The sequence below is a fragment of the Cervus elaphus genome, chromosome 28 (assembly GCF_910594005.1).
Source record: "Cervus elaphus chromosome 28, mCerEla1.1, whole genome shotgun sequence".
NCBI classification, from domain to species: domain Eukaryota; kingdom Metazoa; phylum Chordata; class Mammalia; order Artiodactyla; family Cervidae; genus Cervus; species Cervus elaphus.
The window spans coordinates 55,512,397-55,535,304 of NC_057842.1; the positions used below are offsets into that span (position 1 = coordinate 55,512,397).

The window sequence follows — 22,908 nt, forward strand, 5'->3', positions numbered from 1 at the left end:
AACACCCTTCTAGGTGTTGCTATGGATGGAATATCTTGCCCAAGTCTAGCTCAACATAAAAGTCAAGATTCTGATTCTAGAATAAGCAGACTTGGAAATACATGACTCTAACAAAATGTTACTTGAATAAGGACTATTTTTTTAAACCTAAATTAAATTACCTGAACTTACTTTAGTCATGGAATAACTTTCTACAGACTATTTTTCTGAAGATAATCTACTAGAGAACCAAAGTTGAGTATGATACTGAAAAGAAAAATAATAATAAACGAAGCCTATAGGCAAGTCTAGAAAATGCATGGAACTGCTATTTACCAAAGAGTTTGGAAGCTTAAGAGAAAACTGTATTATGAAAAGATAACAAAAGTATATAGCTGTTACAAAAAAATCCAGGCTCTCTTCACAATTGGGTAGCCTGGGGAAAAAGAATGAATGACTACCAGATTCCAAAGGCCATCTCTGATGATTAAAGTACAAGATGATTGGCAAAAATAAAAAGAAGATTCAAGACTGCAGGATGATTTTTTTTCCCCTTGAGTTTACTTTGAAAATGAGGAAAATCTCTATTAGAACTAATCACATCATATTTAAAGACTTGTGTTTCACTAGAGGAATATTTATATAAGAATATTATCTTTTATTTAATACTTTCAAGCTTAAGCATTCCCTTTATAGATATGATTTTTATGTGTAAGATACATTTATGCATAAAATTTATATTCATTATTCACTAAACATTTCAGATTTATAAATGCATTGATAATAATTGCATTTGCTTTTATAATGTCCTTATGCAATATGTAAGAGATGAACTAATCAAAGTGTTGCCTTTCTCTGGTCACTGCTACAATCACCACGTCCAACATGTCCACGGTGTGATGACCTTGCCACTATTTACAGACTGCTCCTAACTACAATTACCAACGTATTTACTAGAGTTAAGGTGGAGGCATCTATACAGTAAACACGGGAATTTAAACTGATTTTTAACAGAAATAGATGAGAATGCCATTTTCTCAATTTAATGTATCCTCATTTATTTCACTATGGTAATTAGGGTAAACTAACATTAGTAGGTAAATCAGTAAACAGCCACATAAATCCAAAATTTGCAATTATTAAACCCAGGATAATGGACAATAACATATGACAGTGACTAAACAACAACACATTGACAAATAGTTTGTCTCAGGAATTCCTCACAGTCACCCTGAGAAGTATGTTCAGTGATAGTCATCCCCACTTTATAGATGTGGAAATTGAGGTTTAGAGATATAAAATAGTCTAGCTAATTCACACAGTCAAAAGGTGGGGGAACCAGGATTGAAGACTTGGCTGAATTTAGCCTCCAGATTTTTGTGGAGGCATCCCCTATGCCCATACATCATGAGGGCTTAACACTGGCATTTGATGGAACAAATGGGAGTATATAAGTTTAACAATTTGCATTTTAATTTTAATAATAATTTTTTAAAAGAGTTGCTTGATTTTCATTGAAATAAAACCATGAGCAGTGTCACGTGGTAGCCGAGATTTCAAATTCTAGCGCTAAACTACCTGGATTCCAATCTTGCCTCAGCAAATTACCTTATCAATTGTATTGTTTAACCTCTCTGTGCCTCGGTTTCCTCATCTAAAAGTGGTGATTAAACAGTACCTATCTTACAGGGTTGTTATAAGGATTAAATGAATAGTTCACATAAGTAGGGTAGACACTCAAATATTTTCCTAAGAGGATTCAAAGTAAGAAAGGGCAGAATCACATGAATTTAAGCCCAGTATTTTAACTTTCTAGAATCAATAAATATTCAAATGGAAAGGACATGCAGTGAAATGACAAATAGAATGACAAAAATTATGTTATATTTAGAAATTTACAAATAAAATTTTTAAAGAAATGCACACTATATTTAATGTAGTTTGTGACAAAGAGTCAATTGTTCAGAGCTGTTTGTAATCTGAATCTGTTCCTATCTGTATCATTATAAATTTTTTTATTTGAAATAGAGTTAGTGAATAGATATGCTTTGCCTGTATGGCCTCTATTATCTATCAAATTAAGGGCCATAAGGCACAAAATTACAAAGTAAAAATGATTATTTGCAGACTAGCTTCTCCCCAGAATATAATCATTCACAACTATTCAGGTTTACTTCCTTTTCATAAAGGATCATTGAACATTTATAAAAATGCTCTGATGATGTTTTATATTTAGAACAAACTAGAATCAAGCTTTATGTAGTATAAAGCAGTTCTTGGCAATAATCTAGGACAAATTCTTCCTGATATGGAGCATCAAATCACCCTTGGATCAGATTTAAATCCCTAGACTCTACTAATGATGAACCTATCTTCCTTTTGATAATTCACAAAACTTCTAAAAGGATCAAGAGTCCAGAAAAAAATCTTTAACCTCATCAAAGGGTACACTAGATGGATAAAGTACATGTTCCATGTTTAATTTCTTTTTTATTAAAATAGGCATATCTAACTTACTATAATAATCACACATTTTCCCTTGTGGTCCTAAAGTTAAACTCAAATTTCTTTTATACCTTACAAACAAACAATTATATTTTTGCTAGAAGTTCCTAGTTATTTACACATTATTAAATATTGTTTAATACTACATTTCTTATTGTACCTTCATATTTTATAGGTCTTTGAGATCACTGAGCTTTTGTTATCTAAAAGTTGAATAAGAAGAAACAGCACATAATTAACTCAGTGATAAAATAATGTGGTGCTCAAAATACAGTTCAGAAGTTTGAGTTTAAACTCTTCATCAAAATTAGTTCAAGAATTTGAGGAGAAAAAGTCTCAAAGATGTCTCACTTACCGCTCATTTATGTTCAAGGGAAGATTACAGCCGTTTTTCATTGCGCGGTGCTTCACAGTTTCCAATCGCATCCATGCACATCCTCCTAATTTTTCAAAGGTCAGGAGACTGAGTCGGCAGTGACATCCCTTGTGTATAGGAGATGTGGGCTGCATCCTCCAGGCTGGCAGGATGATGTCACTGCAGGCTGGTGGGCTGCTAGCTGTTCAGGGATGGTCTTGCTCAGGCCCATGGATACAGGATGATGCTAGGCTGAAGCTACCCCTTCAAAGTAAAGATACAGGTGCCTTAGGCCATTAGAAAACAGAAGTGGGGGTCTGAAAGCAAAATAGCAGTTAAGTTTAAGCCCAAACGCTTGATTCCTACCTAATGCAAGGAAGCACTGAAAGCATTCATAAGGGCCTGCTCTGGGATCTATGTGCTACATTACCTGTCTCATAGCTCAACACTAACCAGCCTGGGGTCCACTTAAAGTGATGTCCAAACTTATTTTCTGCCCTCTGATCCCACCATGCTTCTGAGCATTATTCTTTGTGTGGTCATCATTGGCTATTTTCATCCCCTAAGTACTCTGCTGTTTTCAGCTTGCTTACATGTTAGGTGTCCTTATGCAATTAGGTCCTTGCTTACATGTTTTCTCTCTGGCAAGAATTCTATTTCCCCAGCCCTCTTGTTGTTTTCATGGTGTTAAAATCTGTACCTGGGGAAATCTTACTTTCCTTTACAAGAGGTTAATATTCCTTTGCCCTGAACAACCACAATTCGGTGGATATTTAGGTGTTCAATTACTATATTCCAATTTTTTGGTTAAAAACTACATCTTAAATACATACTTCTCACACTCTTTATTATAGCCCACAATATATAGTAAATGCAGTATTTATGGAAAGAAGCTTTCTAGAAGCATGCAACTTCAAGTTCAAATCCAGATACTGTCACATTCTAGCTACATGACCTTAAGTATTAAAACTTTGACTAAAATACATTTTCTCTTAAAATTGTGAATCAAAATACCTATCTTGCAAGGCTGTTGAAAATTGTGTAACAATGTTTGAAAAAATACATAAAGTTATTGAAAACAGAGTCTTTTCATTTATTCTCTATGTTTATTCTTTCCTTATTTTTCTGCAAATCAAATAATTATGTGCACAATTAGCCTTGGATTATCAAGGGTAATGTAACAACTGCTCTCTTGATCTATAAGAAACTGCTCGAAATAGCATTAACATCCTATAAACAGTAAGCCATTTTAGTCATTCTAATTAGAGTAAAAACATTGTCTGTATCTTCCAAGAAGAAAACTAAAGTTGATTTTCCATCTGGGGCTATTTGATTTTTAAATTGATAGATACCAGGTTGATTTTGATTTATCCATGATTTCTGTACCTACAACTCATATGTAAGTCATAGAAATGTACTGAGAGTGGCTAAAAAGCTTGAGCAAAATTTACATGAAAACTTTGCTCCAGTTTACCTAGTAAAGAACCTGACTGAAAACAAATCTTCAGGCACTCATTCTAAGGTGTACCTCTGCTGGATAGTCTCCATCCTTGGTTTTGCTTAGCAATATAATCAGAAGGTTATGGAATGTCTGGAATTTGCTTTCTAAGTCTACACAGCCTAAATAATGGTCACACTTACAGTTGTATGGCATTTAAATATACTGCTTCTCAAGGAGTTTGGTTTCACTTTGGGGAATGTTCAATGATCACAATTGGACTTCATTACTATCTAAGTATCACAATATACTGAAGCATCTTAGGAAGTTATTTTCAAGTGCCCCTACACAACACACTGGTGAAAAAATAGTCAAAGTAGCTTGCATTTAATGTCTCTCCACCTCAATCCTTACCCTTATTAGGTCACAAGAGTAATGTCTAAAATACAACAGAGACTGGAAGACTGAAGCTTTCAAGACTAATGGAGAGACTTGATGGTAAATATTTTAAGTTTGATGAAAGCCTTTTTAACTAAAGCTCCCATAAATATTGCTTTCTTATACCCAAGTTAATAGCCCAGATACATTTAGATATTCATTCAAGATAAAATGAAAGTAGTAACTTAATAATAATCATAAGTATCTAATTTAATATTAATTTAAAAATAAGAATTTGCACAATCATAGTACCTCCTCACCAATTTATGTTTGGGGCCATGAAATATGAATTTCAATATCATAGTAATCAAGAGAAAAATGGAAAATGTAAAAAAGGAAAAGCAAGGGAGGGCACCAACCTTATGTTACTGCTCTTTATGTGCTTCTCCACCTAAGGTTAGAAAAGTTATCCTATAATGAAGTGCTTTTCCCTTCCTGGGGATGAGGAAGCCTCATTTAGCCAACATACATTAGTGTTTAATACATCACAGGCATTATGTCTACAAACACGAACATGTGTCCCCGCTCTTACATTCTAGCGGGGAAGACAGATGTGTAAACACATTATTACAATTCAGCTGGTTTAAACAGCTCAAGAGAAGTAGGAAGCTAGTATGTCAGGGCACCATAATTCTTAAAATTAAAGCAAACTCAGCCTAACATAAAACCTTGCAACTTGTAAACATGCAACTGTAATGGATAAATTTATGTAGTAACAGTTACATAGAAAATCAACAGGAAATTGCTGGGTCACATGGTAATTCTATTTTTAGTTTTTTGAGAACCTGCTCTTCTGTTTTCCACAGTGACTGTACCAATTTATGTTCCCATCAACATTGCACGAGGATTGCCTTTACTCCACATCCTAGCCAGTATTTGTTATTTGTGTTCTTTTTGGTGATAGCTATTCTGACAGGTGTGATGTCTTATTGTGGTTCTGATTTGCATTTCCCTGATAATTACCAATGTTGAACATCTTTTCACGTGCCTGTTGACCATCCACATTTCCTCTTTGGAAAAATGTCTATTCAGTTCTACCTATTTAAAATCAGGCTGTTTGCTTTTTTGGTGTTGAATTGTATGCATTATTTATATATGTTGGATATTAACCCCTTATTGGTCACATCATTTGCAATATGTTCTCCTGTTCAGTAGGTTATCTCTTCATTTTATTGATGGTTTCCTTTGCTGTGCAAAAACTTTTAAATTTAATTAAGGTCCCATTTTTTGGGGGGAGGGGCTTTTATTTTTTTTGCTTTAGGGACAGATTCAAAAATATAGTACTATGACTTCTGTCAAAGAGTCTTCTGCCTATGTTTTCCTCTAGGAATGTTATGGTTCCCAATCTTACATTTAGGTCTTTAATTCATTTAGAGTGTATTTTTGTACATAGTATTAGAAAAACAGTGTTCTAGCATATGATCCAGCAATCCCACTCGTGACTATACATCTGAAAATCACAAAACACTAATTTGAAAAGATACATGCCATAGCATTGTGTACAATGGTCATAATATGGAAGCAATCCTAATTACCTAGATGAATAGACAAAGAAGACGGGAGATATATACATAGATATATACACATACACATATGCACACAAGGAAAATCACTCAGCCATAAAAGGAATGGAATTTGCCATTTGTAGCAACATGGAAGGACCTCGAGAGTATGATACTAAGTGAGGTAAGTCAAACAGAGAAAGACAAATAGCATATGATATCACTTACATGTGGAATCTAAAGAATACAACAAGCTAGTGAATATAAAAAAAGCAGCAGACTCACAGATATAAAGAACAAAGGTGTGGCTACCTGTGGGGAGGGGGAAGAAGGGAGGGACAACATGGGGTAGGAGGTTCCAACTACTGTGTATAAAATAAGGTACAAGGACATATTGTGCAACATGGGGAATATAGTCAATATTTTGCAGCAACCATAAATGGAATATAACCTTTAAAATTGTGAATCACTACATTGTACACCTATAACATATAATATTGTATATCAACTATACTTCAATTTAAAAAATTTTAAAAAGAACTAAGTGATGCAAATTTCTCTTTCTTAATAATTAAACTTAGCTTCAGTTTTCTGCTTCTAAGTAGATCCAATTATTTTATTTTTAGTTTTATATTTTTTACTTAGCTCAAATATAAAAGGAGATATTGAAATGTCTACTGTAAAATCTATGAATTTGATATTCAAAAATTAGAGTTTAATTATTAGTTAATAAACTGACGCTTTTCTGCGAACCATTGTGTTAAATACTGAGTTTTAACGGTCTGTAGCACAAAATGCCCCTGGCCTAAAAGAGCTCAATTAACATAAATTTCAATGTAACTTGTTATATTCACTCACCGTAGGAAATCGAATGAATATGAAAGCACAGCAGCTTATGAAATTTAGAAAACAGTTATTTGTTTGGGGGATATTTAAATTTAGTGTATTTATGTATTTACTGACCTATTACAGACATCTGGTAAAGAATCCGCCTGCAATGCAGGAGACCCCGGTTCAATCCCTGGGTCAGGAAGGTTCACTGGAGAAGGGATAAGCTACCCTCTCCAGTATTCTTGGGCTTTCCTGGTGGCTCAGCTGGTAAAGAATCCACCTGCAAAGTGGGAGACCTGGGTTTGATCCCTTGGAGGAGGGAAAGGCTACCCACTCCATTATTCTGTCCTGGAGAATTTCATAGACTGTATAGTCCGTGGGATCGCAAAGAGTCAGAGACGACTGAATGACTGTCACTTTCACTTTTCACAGACATCTGGGAATCTAACAAGATTTCTTAATTTGCTGATTATGGTGGTCCCCTGACTGTCTCCCTTGGAATTACCTATATCTTACTGGAAACAAAGTATTCTCACATCACTTTAGAAGATAATATTATCTTCCTTGAGTTTTTTTTAAAACAAAAATACTTTTAAAATAAAGTCTCTATATGGAATTTTATTTAGTATGTGATAGTTCTTTTGAGTTTCTAGTTTATATTTCTGTTATACTAAACTTCTATTGGACTAAAGAGTCATTTGGTAGAATAGTTTCCTTCCTGTCAAAAGCAATGTTTATGATTATATTAAATATCTGTATGTCTTTCAAAGTATGCCTAGGTGTTCCCTTGAATGTCTAATGTTAAACTAGTGATGTTTCTTTTGTGTGCATAAGTTATTTTATAAACTTTGGTAATGAATCTTCTATAGAGAATAATCTTCTGTACTACTTATAGTTTTAGATTTTGCCACCTGTTCACATGAAATGATGCCATTATGCGTAAACAAAATAATGTTTAAGATGATTACATTCTGCACTCTTGAATGTATGTAAAAATGTTGAGTGGCAGGGGAGGGAAGAGTTTATGAAATTAGATCTAATGTCACACTTTTAAATTGCTCATTTAGAAAAATAATTGATGCATGAGTATATATGTTTTCTAAACCCCAAGAATTTACAAAAAGAAAGAGACATTTAATCTAGCAAAAGTCAGACAAGTCAAAAGCATTTAAAAGGGAAAAATAATTGAATCTGATAGTAGAAACAACACACAATAGTGTTGATAGTTATAATAAAGATAATTATGTAAATTTCCCTACTAACAGAAAAAATTCTAAGAGTAAAAAAGCAATTTAATCTGAGTGTTATACATAAAGAAGCTAAACACAGACCCAAAATTATTTAAAATAAATATTTGAGCAAAAGTATGTTGTATAAGTGTGCATAAAATTAGTTCAGTTTTCCAATACTTAAATGAGCCAAAATAAGTTTCTAAATTTCAAGATGAGAACGTGAATTGAACAAAGAGACTTTTATGCAATGACAGAAGTGACAATTCATCAAAATATATAATACTTCTGACCTTTTATCAAGCACCTTATCATCAAGCACCATATCATTGAATTATATACAAAAGTGTCAAATACATGAACTAGACAAAACCACATTGAGATGGGGATCAATCACACTTTGTTTAGAATTAGACAATTGTATTAGCAACACTATACATTAGAATATCAAGAATATATATAAATATTAGATAGTAAGATTTATTTTATGTACATGGTTAATGTGACAGAGAAAATGATGGAGAGATGGAGAAGCAGAAACGAATATATTTACGAGATTTGTGTATATATATATATATGTATGTATGTATACGGAGAGAGGGAGTACACGCTGAATGTTCTGAATGTGAGATATCGTCGATTAACTTCAAAGGTTAAATTTAAAAGAATTGTAGATAATTTCAAAATTTACAGTAGTAAGAACTAATAGGAAAGTAAGCTTTCAGAATCTGCAGAATTTATAGCAGATTTGGCTTTAGAATTCAGGGCCACCTTTATCCAAATCTCTAAAAAGCAGGAAAGGATGAGCTATTATCTAGACTGCATATGTTCCTAAAACAAAACAGATACAGATTTTCTAAATTAAGTTTCCAGAATATTAACGATGTTAGAAGTCTGAGTTCAGTCAGTGAGACAAAATTCATGCTACGTAGCTTGTTAAAGAGGTATTAGTATGGGGAGCTATTTACATAGGGAAACTTTAAAAATTCAAAGAGAATATGGAGAGGCAGTTTACATGGAAGATCTGATGTTACCAGGGCTTGGGACCATGGAAGGGGCTGAGAGAGGGGTTAGTGGGACCACAGAAGGAGAATCGCTCAGCAGAAACCGACAGGGGCCCCTTCACACTGCCCGTCAGGAAAGAGGGGAAAACGACCTGGCCCCCGCTCTCTCTAGTCTCCCGCCGTCATCTCACTGGCCAGCTCTAATCTGCAACTATTTAGAGTGTGAACCCGACACAGTTTGCTGGGTTAGTCCCCTATGATTTGGAGTAGGGTGGGAAGGACAGGGACTGGATTGTGTAAACAGACAAGTGACAAGCATACATCACCTCTTTATTGGAGAAGTTTAGATGTTTACTTTCATTCTCTATTGCCTTCACAAAAAAATGGATAACACAAGTGTTTCTGTTATTAAACAAAATGACTGAAAACTTATCACTAAGCATTCTTATGGGAAAAGAAACCAAATTATTTTAGTTTGGAAGAAAACCTTATAGGTAAGAAATCAGAATGGTGTGCTGTGCTGAACAAGCAAGATTTATGACATAATCTTAACACATTTATCCCCTGCCCTGTTAGATATTATTCCATGGGGATAATCCTATCTTGAATGAGACCAAAGATATATTTCATGCTTTGCTTCTCAGTGGTTAAATGAAAGTTCTACATCTACACTTAAATAAACAACCTCATGCCTCAATTCAGGAATTTAAATATCTAATTTCATGAAGTAATCAAAACTTCAAATTTGACCCAGAATGAATTCTTCTATCCTCTCCCAGCTCTGACCTGGTTCAGGCTAAGAAGTTGCCTGGGGCCTCCCTCTTCTGCTCATTCCCTTCCCCCAATTCACTTCTACCCGCACCAGCTAGTGATTTTTCACTCCTCCAAAAAATAGAAGGAAAGTAGTTGGAAGAAAACAGAGGATGAACCTGGTCAGTTTTGATTTAGTTGGGTTGCTCCCTGTCTCTAAGCCTTACAGATCCTGAAATCTGTTTCTTCTCTTCTGTCAACTATTCAGTTTCCCCTACAAATCTATATCTCCTCCATTACTCCTGACCTGGACAAGTACTTTTTTATTCCCAAGTAACATACATGTTATGACCAGTGCGTTCTCTTGGCAAAACTCTATTAGCCTTTGCCCTGCTTCATTCCGTACTCCGAGGCCAAATTTGCTTGTTACTCCAGGTGTTTCTTGACCTCTTACTTTTGCATTCCAGTCCCCTATGATGAAAAGGACATCCTTTCTGAGTGTTAGTTCTAAAAGGTTTTGTAGGTCTTCATATAACCATTCAATTTCAGCTTCTTCAGCACTACTGGTTGGGGCATAGGCTTGGATTACTGTGATATTGAATAGTTCGCCTTGGAAATGAACAGAGATTATTCTGTCATTTTTGAGATTGCATCCAAGTACTGACTGAACATACCTGTGACTCTTTCTTCAACTTCTGGGCACAAAGATGACTTCAGATTCTTCTTGCTAGAGGCTTCTCACTCTCAAGGACCTATGATGACCAGAAGCAGGTGCTGTTTTTCAGGCACACACCTTATGTTCACAAGAGACCTGGAGTGCATGGAAACCCAAATCAAGAAAATGATAAAAAAAAAAAAAAAATGCTAACTGTAGTATCAAGGAACTAAAGAACTAAGCTTGAGAATCAGGTAGCTGATCAATTAAGAGGAGAACTCAAGAATGTCACCCAGGTTGCATATTTAAAAAAAAAAAGGATTATAACTATTTCTCTATCCCTTGAGTCACCTGGTTCAAATTCATAACCCTTAGACAGAGGTTATTTGTTAAATTTAGGTCTTATGCCTGCCCTTTGTCTTTACCCAATTTCAGAGAACTAGGTAAAATAATATTTTAGGAACCCTTCCATTTATATAAGCATTTAAGTTTACTGTCCCACAAAAATTGTACATAATGTGGACCTTTACCTATGGTGGTGAAAAAAAAAGCCCCACTGTGTAAGCACTTATCAAACTTCTGCTTAAATCCTGTTCCCTAATGTTGAATTAGGAAAAGCAGATCAGTGGGCCAAACCCAGATTTAAGGCACTGAGAAAGAGACCCCAACTCTTGCTTAGAGAAGCTGAGAAATACAAAGGAAAGGAGAAATGAATAATGTGTGATCTTCTTTTGACATGCCAGTGATAGTTCACAAAAAAATTTGCTCCATGGCCCATATTCAGTCTTCCACTAGAAGTTTCCAAACACTTATTTAATATTAAGCACTATGTTGGAGATTTAATTATAAATATGGGAAAATGCTTATTCATAAGAACTATTTACTTTGAGGAGATAGAGGCCAAATTGAGTGATTGATATACTATATGTTATATGCTATGGTAAGAACATGCACAGTGCTGCAATAACATTGAGAATAACATTGAAGGAGTGAACCCAACTTTAGTGGAAGAGTAAACAAAAGTTAGTCTGGAAAAGATGATATAAAGGTTTGAGTTAGAAGAAGATCAGGACCTATTATTATTCTACTGACATTTTTAGCCAATTTACAAAGCAAAAAAAAAAAAAAAGGAGAAGAAGAAATGGTATCAAAACTAACAATGAAAATGGAGAGCCATTATGATTTTCAGATGATGAAATTGTATGTGTAGAAAAATCCAAGAAGACATCAATAAAACTAAAATTAGCATTTGAACTGAATACACTCAGGAACACAAATTTATTATACAGAATTCAGTTGAGTTTTTACACCAGCAAGAATAATTTGGAGATTAACAGTTTGAAGAAATACCATTTAAAATCATATCAGAGGACATCAAACATCTAGGTATAAGTCTGATGAAAGATGTGTAAGGATTCAACACTAAAACCTGCATACATTGATAAGATAACAACCTAATGATGCATTAAGAGATGAGAGAGAGAGACTGAATGAATAACTTGTCTAGGCATGGGAGAAAAAAAAAAGGTCATAGTTGTTTATTAAAAAGAAAAGGTATGTCTGTTATCTAAGAGCTTTCTCTTGTCCAAAACACCTTCTCACCTTTCCACTGTAGCCTCTCCATCATAGCCCTAGTTCAGATACTATGAACTACTGTAGTTGCCTTTTTGTTGGCTTTTAAGTTCAGATTTCATACATGTCAATACAATCCTATCTGAATATGTAACTATTCTCAGTCAAAATGTGTTGATGGATTTCTGTTACTACTTTACCGAAATCAGAACCCCTTAGCACAGCATGAGTTAACCTCAGCTCCAGCCATGCATTGTCCTCCTATAGTTGGTGTTTTGCGTATTGTTTCTTTTTCTTTCTCTCTTCCTTCTTCTTACAATTGCTTGATAACAGAAAATTCTTGCTAATCTTTGAAATCACATTTGAATTTTCCTTTCTGAATTTTCTTCCATCCAGCCTCTTAACCTATTATAGTAAACTCTTGGATTACTTTATTCTGTTCTTCAAATATGCTTTGCATTTTTTTTACAGACTGATAATATTTCTCCTCTGGATTGTGTCTATTTCTTCACTGCATTGTGAGCCACTTAAATGAAAATCCCAAGCCTCTGCAGTGCCTGGTATTAGGGAGAGGATTAAAAATGTGAAAAAATTTTATACAGAATACTTTAATTATTTAAGGCAGGGAAATAAAAGCACAAAATCTGATAATTTGTAAAGTTTATGCTAACTAAATCATAGATGAAAGTTTCTATTCCACAATCAGAAACTAGTATTTACTTTTAGCTGACTAAATGTTTTTTTTTAATTCATATTATTTATCTTTTAAAGATGGAATTATGATCTGTATATTACAAACTATTCTCTCTGGCCCACATGGGATTTGACTTTAATGTTCTTTCAGATGTTAGACCTATTACACAGAGATACTTTCTATTAAGATTTTGAGCTACCATGTGGCTTCTGTCACAAAAAGGCTATAGAAATAAATCAAATATGAAATTATGATTTTATTTAAAAGAGACTTTATGTATAAACTATTCCAAACTATGTCTAGACTAAAGCATATCCTAAAAAAAATCTTATTCCATTTTTTATACACAAATGATAACAAAATGAAAAGTCCATTAAGTTAATATACATCAGATAAAACAAATGTAAATATTTCCACATAATGCAAAACTTCCAAAATAAATTGACCTTATTTATTATTTAAGTTATAATATAAAAGAAAATAAGGTGAAACTTTGCATTTGTAGTTAAAATGTTTATGCCTCAGGCTTCTGTAGCAATATACCTGCAGTTAATGGAAAACTTTTTTAACTCAGGGATGTTAAGCACAATTTGTTTTTGTAGCTGAATTGAATTATAGAATTTTATTTTGAAAATGAGATAAATTATAGAACCTAGTTCTTTCTTCATATGCACTACTTTTTTGAAGTACAAAGTGGAGGAAACTTTCTACCGGTAAACCATATCTGCCCATGTCAATAAAAATCTGTATATTGATTTTGGTGCTATGTTTTTAATCAGTGATGCATTTACATTTTTATTACTTAAAATCTAACTTTGGAATATTTAATATTACAAATCTATATATTTTTTCTAATTTTATATTTACATTTATGTCTTAGAATCTCAAAGGCATAGTATATACATCAATTTTAAGATTAGCAGATATTGGATTTGGGATGATATTTGATTAGGCTAAGAAATAAAGCATTCTGGCCAACACAAACTTCCTATTAAAAAGATAATAAGTAAGTGCGGGCAGGAATATTTAAGGAGTTTGGAATTGACATGTACACCCTGCTGCTGTGCTTGAAATGGATAACCAAAAAGGTCCTACTGTACAGTAGAGAGAACTCTGCTTAATGTCATGTGGCAGCCTGGATGGGAGGGGAGCTTGTGGGAGAATGGATGGATACATATATATGGCTGAGTCCCTTTGCTGTCCCCCTGAAACTATCACAACATTGCTAATTGGCTATTCTCCAATGTAATATAAAATGCTTTCTAAAATTTAAAAAATACAAAAGGAATAATCACAAATGAAAATAACTTCTACTTGTTAGCTCTATCTGACTTCTGTGGGAAAACCAATACTGAAATCAACTGAATTAGTTGGGAGTTTGGCCTGAAACAGAGATTGAAGCAAAAAAGTTAACCTATATCTGAATCTTAAAATGAGAACTTTCTTCTTCATCTAAAGAAACCAGAAGTGACATGAAAGAGATAGCCATTAGATTTTAGAATGCATCATACTTTGAAAATACTTAACAACAATGTTTTGAAAATAAAGAAGCTTCTGCTCTAAATAATGACCTAGGTGAGAAGATTCCTGGTTGCTATTTGCCTGAAAACAACTTCAGTGAAAGCAGGATTTAGAGTGCTAATAAAACTCTAAATTGGAAATAAATATTATAAAATACTTTATCACATTTATTTAGCTTTCATTTACTAGGGACATTTTAATGTACTGTCAAAGAAATTTTATCAAAAGAATGTAATTTACACATCTGGTCAAATCTAAGTGGTTTTCCATAATTATCATTTTCAATTTTCCTCATTATCTTGTCATATTTCTACATCAGGGTGTTTTAGGCCTTTTGCTCTTACTAGTAGTCCATTTGGGCATAAAGTAACTTAAGTGCAAGAAGGGAAAAAAAAACCTTTAAAACTATTTAATGATGATGACTATGACAGTGATTAGTGAAACTGAGTTGATAACCTAACTGACAAATTGATTGTGCCAGGAATTGTCCATCACAAACCTAAAGCTATCACTCAGTATAAACTAATGAATTCTTGAAACATTTCATTTTAAATACAAAAATTATTATTAATTAATTACTATGTATGAGCTAAGGAAAAGAAATAGAACCACATTATTTTTTATGTGGTAATGATGATGTGAACTACCTTGAACAAAGCTCTCAAAACCCCACAATGCAAATACTGAGACATACAAAATGTACCTTCAACAAAAAACTGGGATAGCTTTTCTAGCAGGAACATCCATCTAACAAGATTCTCACGTAAGTTGTTATGCTGCACTGGTTTACTAAGAAAGCAACAGAGGCAAGCTAGGAATCAATCTACACTGCACTCATTTAAGAATGATTCTTACTCTATTTCTCATGTCATCATTAGTAAGAAAACATTATTCTGAGAAAGCACTACAGTATATATGCAATCATCTGTACATGTGCAACATGTAATAAACTATAATTTAGTAACATATATTGATATATCAATATCAACAAGAGGCTAGACAGGAATTTTCTACCTCAATATTGGCTAAAATACAAATATAATGAATATCTGACAGCCAAGTACATGTGGGTAAGTCCTCACATATAGAATTAACAAAAGAAATGACAAAAATGGGTGTCATTATTTGTAAGACATTTATACAAAGTCTTAGTTACAAAAATAGATATGAGCAATGAGTAAAGAGAATTTGGGAAGTATTTTTGGAGAGAGCTGTCTGAGATATGAATTCCTAAGGAGAAGGAGCTCTATATGGTTTTCCTCAGGTTGACAGTGTAATGGGACCGCTCAGATTTCTGAAATATGCTTCCTGAAGTTTTGAAACACAGAAGCCATCTACCTGACTTCAACAGAGGTCTGGAGAATAAACGATGGATTAACTTACTCCAGTATTCTTGCCTGGAGAATCCTATGGACAGGGGAGCCTGGTGGGCTACAGTCCACAGGGTCACAAAGAGTTGGACACGGCTGAAGCAACTTAACACACACACAACTTATTACTCTGAAAGTGGAGACAGCTGGTCTTTGGGGACCAATTTGAGATAGCCACTGTATTGACTGAGGTTTGTAACTCTAGACTCAGCCTTTTTCAAGACAAAAGCTGTATTAACACAAGATCTTTGCTGTGTAGTAGGTACTGGGTGTGTGGGGGAAAGGACAGACATGGTTCCTATTCAGTTCAGTTCAGTCGCTCAGTCGTGTCCGACTCTTTGTGACCCCGTGAATCGCAGCATGCCAGGCCTCCCTGTCCATCACCAACTCCCGGAGTTTACTCAAACTCATGCCCATCGAGTCAGTGATGCCATCCAGCCATCTCATCCTCTGTCTCCTCCTCATCCCCTTCTCCTCCTGCCCTCAATCCCTCCCAGCATCAGGGTCCTTTCCAATGAGTCAGCTCTTCTCATGAGGTGGCCAAAGTATTGGAGTTTCAGCTTCAGCATCAGTCCTTCCAATGAACACCCAGGACTGATCTCCTTTAGGATGAACTGGTTGGATCTCCTTGCAGTCCAAAGGACTCTCAAGAGTCTTCTCCAACACCACAGTTCAAAAGCATCAATTTGAATACTAGATCCTTAATGGTTAAAGAAAGAGATCAAAGTGATAACCTAAAAAGCATTCATAGTCCCAGGTCAAAAGATCTGTAGGATGATATTCCCAGCAAATGACTCTCTAAAGATCCCACAAGAAAAAGAATCATCAGACACACACACGAGTATAGTCAGCTTATCATGCAACAAATTCAAGTAAGGTCTTCCCTACTTTTAACTTCTACTCATCTTGCCTCATACACTTGTAAGCTTGCCTTTCACATCCACCCTAGGTCTCAATCAGAAATTGGTTTAAAAAAAAAAAGACAACTACAAGTCAGGCTTGCCCTTTCTTAAGCATTCAGGTGAAAGTACGCTCAAAATAACAAAATGGAAATTAAAATGTTTTAATCAAATTTGCATTGAGTACATTTTGTACCAGACATCCAAATGTCTTAGTCAAATTTGTGCTTGTAAGTGAAAGGGACAAAAGCATCATGTATTAATTAAGAGTGGGCAGAAAAGCATTTGCGGTTATAGAGTAATGATAATTGAATCATCCTCCAAGTCAGAGTCTGCAGCCTGCATTGTATAAAAGCATGCTATTGCATAAGGGTGTCATAAAAATTAAATATATGAATACTTGTAAGGATCTTGGAAATAAGCTTGGCATACAGTATATCCTCAAAAATATTAGTTGTTTTTATCATGCAATAACCTGCTGAGTTAATTTCATGTAGAACAAATCTTCCTTCTGATAAAAATGATCAAATAGTAATTTTCATATGACAAAATTGGCTTATCTGCAAATGTTTATAAATATTGGCTTCTTACACAATAGTGAAATGTGAAAACATGCAGAATTATTTACTACACATCTTAAAAAATAGGTAATGCCCTAGAAACAGATTCAATTATTGCCTCAATAACAATACCTCAGATATCAATCCTGAAAAACTTTAATTTTCATTTAAATTACAATATTATGGGTGGTTTTATTTCTGTTATTTAAGATATATTTCTATGTCTTCTGCTTGATTATAATATAGACTAGTCATTCCTTTAACTTTGGATATTGTTATAGTTAGCATTTTTGTTTTCCCTTATCTAAATTTCTAATGTTCTATAAAAATGGTTTCAGTAGATTTTGTTATTCTTTAAGCTATTAGATGCAGGTCATTGGATATAAAATACATATTCTGGTTAGATTTGCCTAAAACTTTATTTTTCTCAGTTGACTCACAGTGATATATTTTAAACTAGTCTAATTTCTGTCATTATAGCACACTCTTTATATGGCAGAGACTTAACATCATCAGACCCTTGAATACTGACAAGACACAAATAATATAATTTTTCTTTGGATTCTGAGGTGAATATTTTAAGCTTCATTACCTATATTAGTTTAAATACTCACCTATCCAATTAGCACAAAGACTCTTAACTTTCCAAATTGGAAATGAGGAACACCACTTGCACTTGATTTTAGAATGTATGCCAAAAATAATTAGCTTCTGTAACAGAGAATGACTCTGAATTTATTGTCAGACATGACTATAGTATAGAAAAGTACTGCCAAAGCAAAAGAATTCTAATGCTTCAAGGACATAAAGTTGTGATTCAGCTCTCAAAAATAAAGTCAGAATATGCTTTAGATTTTGAGTTTACCACTGGCAATTTAATATGGTCTTAGACATTCCATAGTATGGAAGTCAAACAGAAAATTCAACCAGCAACCCTATCACCTTTCAGATGTGGGAGAAATCAGGGAAATCAAAGTTTGAATGAGATGTAAAAGCAGCTTTTTGTTTTCTTTTGAGGCACTTGATCCCTGGACATATCTATTCTTCACTATCTCTATTTTCCTCTTCATTGCTGTTCATACTTGTGGGGGCTATCCATTGCCATATATTACTCAACTTCATATTTATTGCTTACTCCTGAAATTAATTTTCTTCATTAATTTATGTGGTAATTAATTAAGGGTAAGGAAACTTACCCCTTCATAGATCACAGCCTCATCATGGTGAAGGGGTTTGCATAACTCAATGAAGCCAAGAGCCATGATGTGCAGGGACACCTGAGACAATGGGTCACAGCGGAGAGTTGTGACAAAATGTGGCCCACCAGAGGAGGGAAAGGCAAACCACTCCAGTGTTCTCACTGCTAGAACCCCATGAAGAGTATGAAAAGGCAAAAAAATATGATACTGGAAGATAAGCCCCCAGGTCAGAAGATTTCCGATGTGCTACTAGGGAAGAGAGGAGGGCAAACACTCATAGCTTCAGAAAGGATGAAGTAGCTGGGCCAAAGCAAAAACAATGTTCAATTTTTCCGCTGAGTGCTGGGAACAATTGGTCATAGCAAACACCCTTTTCCAACAGCACAAGAGCTGATGTGTCTAGTGGTGGAAGTAAAGTCCAATGCTGCAAAGAACAATATTGCATAGGCTATTACGTCCATGAATCAAGGTGAATTGGATGTGGCCAAGTAGGAGATGGCAAGAGTGAGCATCAACATCTTAAGAATCAGTAAACTAAAATGGACAGGAGGGGAAAACTTAAGTCAGATGACCATTATATCTACTACTTCTCCCTTAGAAGAAGTAGAGTAGCCCTCATAGTTAAGAAAAGAGTCCAAAATGCAGTACTTGGACGCAGTCTGAAAAATGACAGAATAATATGTTTGTTTCCAAGACAAACCATTCAACATCTCAGTAATCCAAGCCTATGCCACAACCACTGATGCCAAAGAAGATGAACTCACTGGTTCTATAAAGATTTGCAACACCTTCTAGAACTAACACAGAGAAAGACGTTCTTTTCATCATAGGGGATTGGAAAGCAAAAGTAAGGAAGTCAAGAGACACCTGGAGTAAGAGGTAAGCTTGGCCTTGGAGTACTAGATGAAGCTGGGCAAAGGCTAACAGTGTTTTGTGGAGAGAACACAGTGGTCACAGCAAACCTCCTTTTCTCAAACACAAGAGATGACTCTAAACACGGAAGTCACCAAATGGTCAATAGTGAAATCAGATTGGTTATATTCTTTATAGTGGAAGATGGAGAAGCTCTATACAGTCGGTAAAAACAAGACCTGGAGCTGACTGTGGCTCAGATCATCAGCTCTTTATTGCAAAATTCAGGCTTAAATTGAAGAAAGTAGGGAAAGCCACTAGACCATTCAGGTATAACCTAAATCAAATCCCTTGTGATTATACAGTGGAGGTGACTGTATACAAGGGGATAGACCTGGTAGAGATAGAGCCTGAATAACTATGGACAGGGATTTGTAACATTGTTTAGGAGGCAGTGACCAAAACCATCCCAAAGAAAAAGAAATACAAGACGGCAAAATGGTTATCTGAGGGGCCTTTACAAATAGCTAAGGAAAGAAGAGAAGTGAAAAACAAGGGAGAAAGGGAAAAATATACCCATATGAATGCAGAGTACCCGAGAATATCAAGGTGAGATAAGAAGGTCTTCAATGAACAATGGAAAGAAGTAGAGGTGAACAATGGAAAGAAGTAGAGGTAAACAATAGAATGGGAAAGATTAGAGATCTCTTCAAGAAAATTGGAGATACCAAGGGAACACTTCACATAAGGATGGACATGATAAAGGACAGAAACAGTAAGGACCTAACGAGGCAGAAGAGATTAAGAAGAGGTGGCAAGAATACAAAGAAGAACTGTATAATAATGATATTAATGACCTGGATAACCATGATGGTGTGGTCACTCACCTAGAGCCAGACATCCTGGAGTGTGAGGTCAAGTGAGCCTTGGGAAGCATTACTAAAAACAGAGAGTGGAGGTGATGCAATTCCAGCTGAGCTGTTTAAAATCCTAAAAGAAGATGATGTTAAGGTGCTACACTCAACATGCCAGCAAATTTGGAAAACTCAGTAGTGGCCACAGGACTAGAAAGAGTCAGTTTTCATTCCATTCCCAAACAAAGGCAATGACAAGAATATTTAAGTTACTGGACAATTGCACTCATTTCCCATGCTAGTAGGCTTATGCTCAAAATCTTTCAGTTAGGCTTCAGCAGTATGTAAGTTGAGAACTTCCAAATGTAGAAGCTGGGTTTAGAAAAGGCAGAGGAACTGGAGATCAAATTGCCAACGTTCATTGAATTTTAGAGAAAGCAAAGGAATCCCATAAAAAAAAAAATCTACTTCTGCTTTATTTACTATGCTAAAGCTTTTAATTGTGTGGATCACAACAAACTGTGGAAAATTCTTAAAGAGATGGGAGTATCAGACCACCTAACCTGCCTCCCAAGAAATCTGTATGTGGGTCAAGAAACAACAGTTAGAACTGGACATGACACAACTGACTAGTTCGAAATTGGGAAAGGAGTATGACAGGGCTCTATATTGTGACCTGTTTATTTAACTTATATACAGAGTACCTCATGTGAAATTCTGGGCTGGCTGAATCACAAGCTGGAATCAAGATTGCCTGGAGCCATGTTGACAACGTCAAATATGCAGATGATACCACTCTGATGCAGAAAGAGAAGAGGAACTAAAGAGATTTAATGACAGTGAAAGGGAAGAGTGAAAAAGCTGGCTTAAAACTCAGTATTCAAAAAACTAAGATGATGGCATCTGGTCCCACCACTTTTTGGCAAATAGCAGGGAAAAAAGTAGAAGCTGTGACAGACTTTATTTTCTTGGGTTCCAAAATCACTGTGAATGGTGACTGTCACCATGAAATTAAAAGACGCTTGTTCCTTGGAAGGAAAGCTATGACAAACCTAGACAGCATATTAAAAAGCAAAGATATCACATTGCTGACAAAGGTCTGCACAGTCAAAGCTATGTTCTTTCCAGCAGTCATGTACAGATGTGAGTTCAGACCATAAAGAAGGCTGAGCACTGAAGAATTGATGCTTTTGAATTGTGGTGCTGGAGAAGACTCTTGAGAGTTCCTTGGACTGCAAGGAGATCCAACCAGTCCATCCTAAAGGAAATCAGTCCTGAATATTCATTGGAAGGACTGATGCTGAAACTGAAGCTCCAATACTTTGGCCACCTGAAGCCAAAGTGGTGAGTCATTGGGGAAAAACAAACAAACAAACAAATGAAACAGATGCTGGGAAATAATGAAGGCAAAAGGTGAGTCATTGGGGAAAAACAAACAAACAAACAAATGAAACAGATGCTAGGAAATAATGAAGGCAAAAGGAGAAGAGGGTGGTAGAGGATGAGATGATTAGATAGCATCACTGACTCAATGGACATGAATTTGAGCAAACTCTGGGAGCTAGTGAAGCACAGGGAAGCCTGGCATGCTGCAGTGCATGGTGTCACAAAGAGTCAGACACAACTTAGTTACCGAACAATAACAGCCAGGAGACTTATGGCTCCCCAGGTAGCTCAGTGGTAAAACTTGCCAATGCAGGAGATAGGAGATGAGAGCTTGATCCTTGGGTTAGGAAAACAGATCTCTTGAAGGAAGAAATGACAACCCACTTCAGTATTCTTGCCTGCATGATCCCATCAACAGAGGAGCCTGGTGTGTTACAGTCTATGGAGTCATCAAGGGTTGGGCATGACTGAGCATGCACACAAGGAAACTTACTGAAATGTGCATATACCTCCAAGAAACTCATTGAGTCTCTTGTTAAATGGTATGCATTTACCAGGGTACTAAACCAGGGGAAGAAATATTTCAAAGACATGCTATATACTCTCCTATGGAGAGGTAGGAATACTGAATATATGAGTTCTAGATCAAATGGGCGTAGTTCACCTTCTAGGACGTTCAATATGGTTCTATTATCATTCAAGGTATCCAGGGTTCTCAAGAAGCAGCCACTCAGAACCTGAGTTGACCAACCATTTGTCTATATTCTTCAGGTCAGATGTGGGTAGGATGGGTTCCATCTAAGGGCTGTGAGAAACAACCTGTCCATGCCTATTGCCTACCTCTGAGTGGTATCCTGGCAATCTATGGCCTTTCTTGACTTATACAATTATCATTCTAATTTCTGTCTTCACCTTCACACAGCATTCTCCTTTGTCTGTGTCCGAATTTCTGTTTTTAAAGGAAAAATAGTCGTATTGAATCCTAAGCCCAACCGACGTTAGTATGACCCCAGTTTAAGAATATCTGTAACATCCTTATTCCCAAATTCACATCCTGAGGCACTAGAGGCTGGGACTTGCACTTATGAATGTGGAGGGAGACATTATTCAGTCCATAACACATATAAAAAGATACTTGAAATACTAAATGCACAGACTTGGAATGACTTGAATGGATATGATGGATTGATCTCAGCAAAGAGATCTCCAGGATTGAGAGAAAAGAGAAGGCTGTGTGTAGGGCTTTGGAAATCCTTACAGTGGAAGGTCTGGCAGGCATTCAGAGAAGCGACCAGATTTCTTCAGAGTGTCAGAG

At 35.4% G+C, this 22,908-nt stretch overlaps 1 long non-coding RNA gene across 1 annotated transcript in view; it reads right to left on the reverse strand.

Annotated features, from left to right (window-relative positions):
* Positions 1-2,847: 2,847 nt before the first annotated feature.
* The window catches only part of LOC122685590, a 402,095-nt gene continuing 382,034 nt past the window's right edge, over positions 2,848-22,908 (reverse strand). The window contains exons 4-5 of the long non-coding RNA XR_006338454.1: positions 10,706-10,842; positions 2,848-3,103 (exon numbers count right to left, since the gene is read on the reverse strand). This is a non-coding gene — a long non-coding RNA (uncharacterized LOC122685590). The remainder of the gene's footprint in view (positions 3,104-10,705; positions 10,843-22,908) is intronic.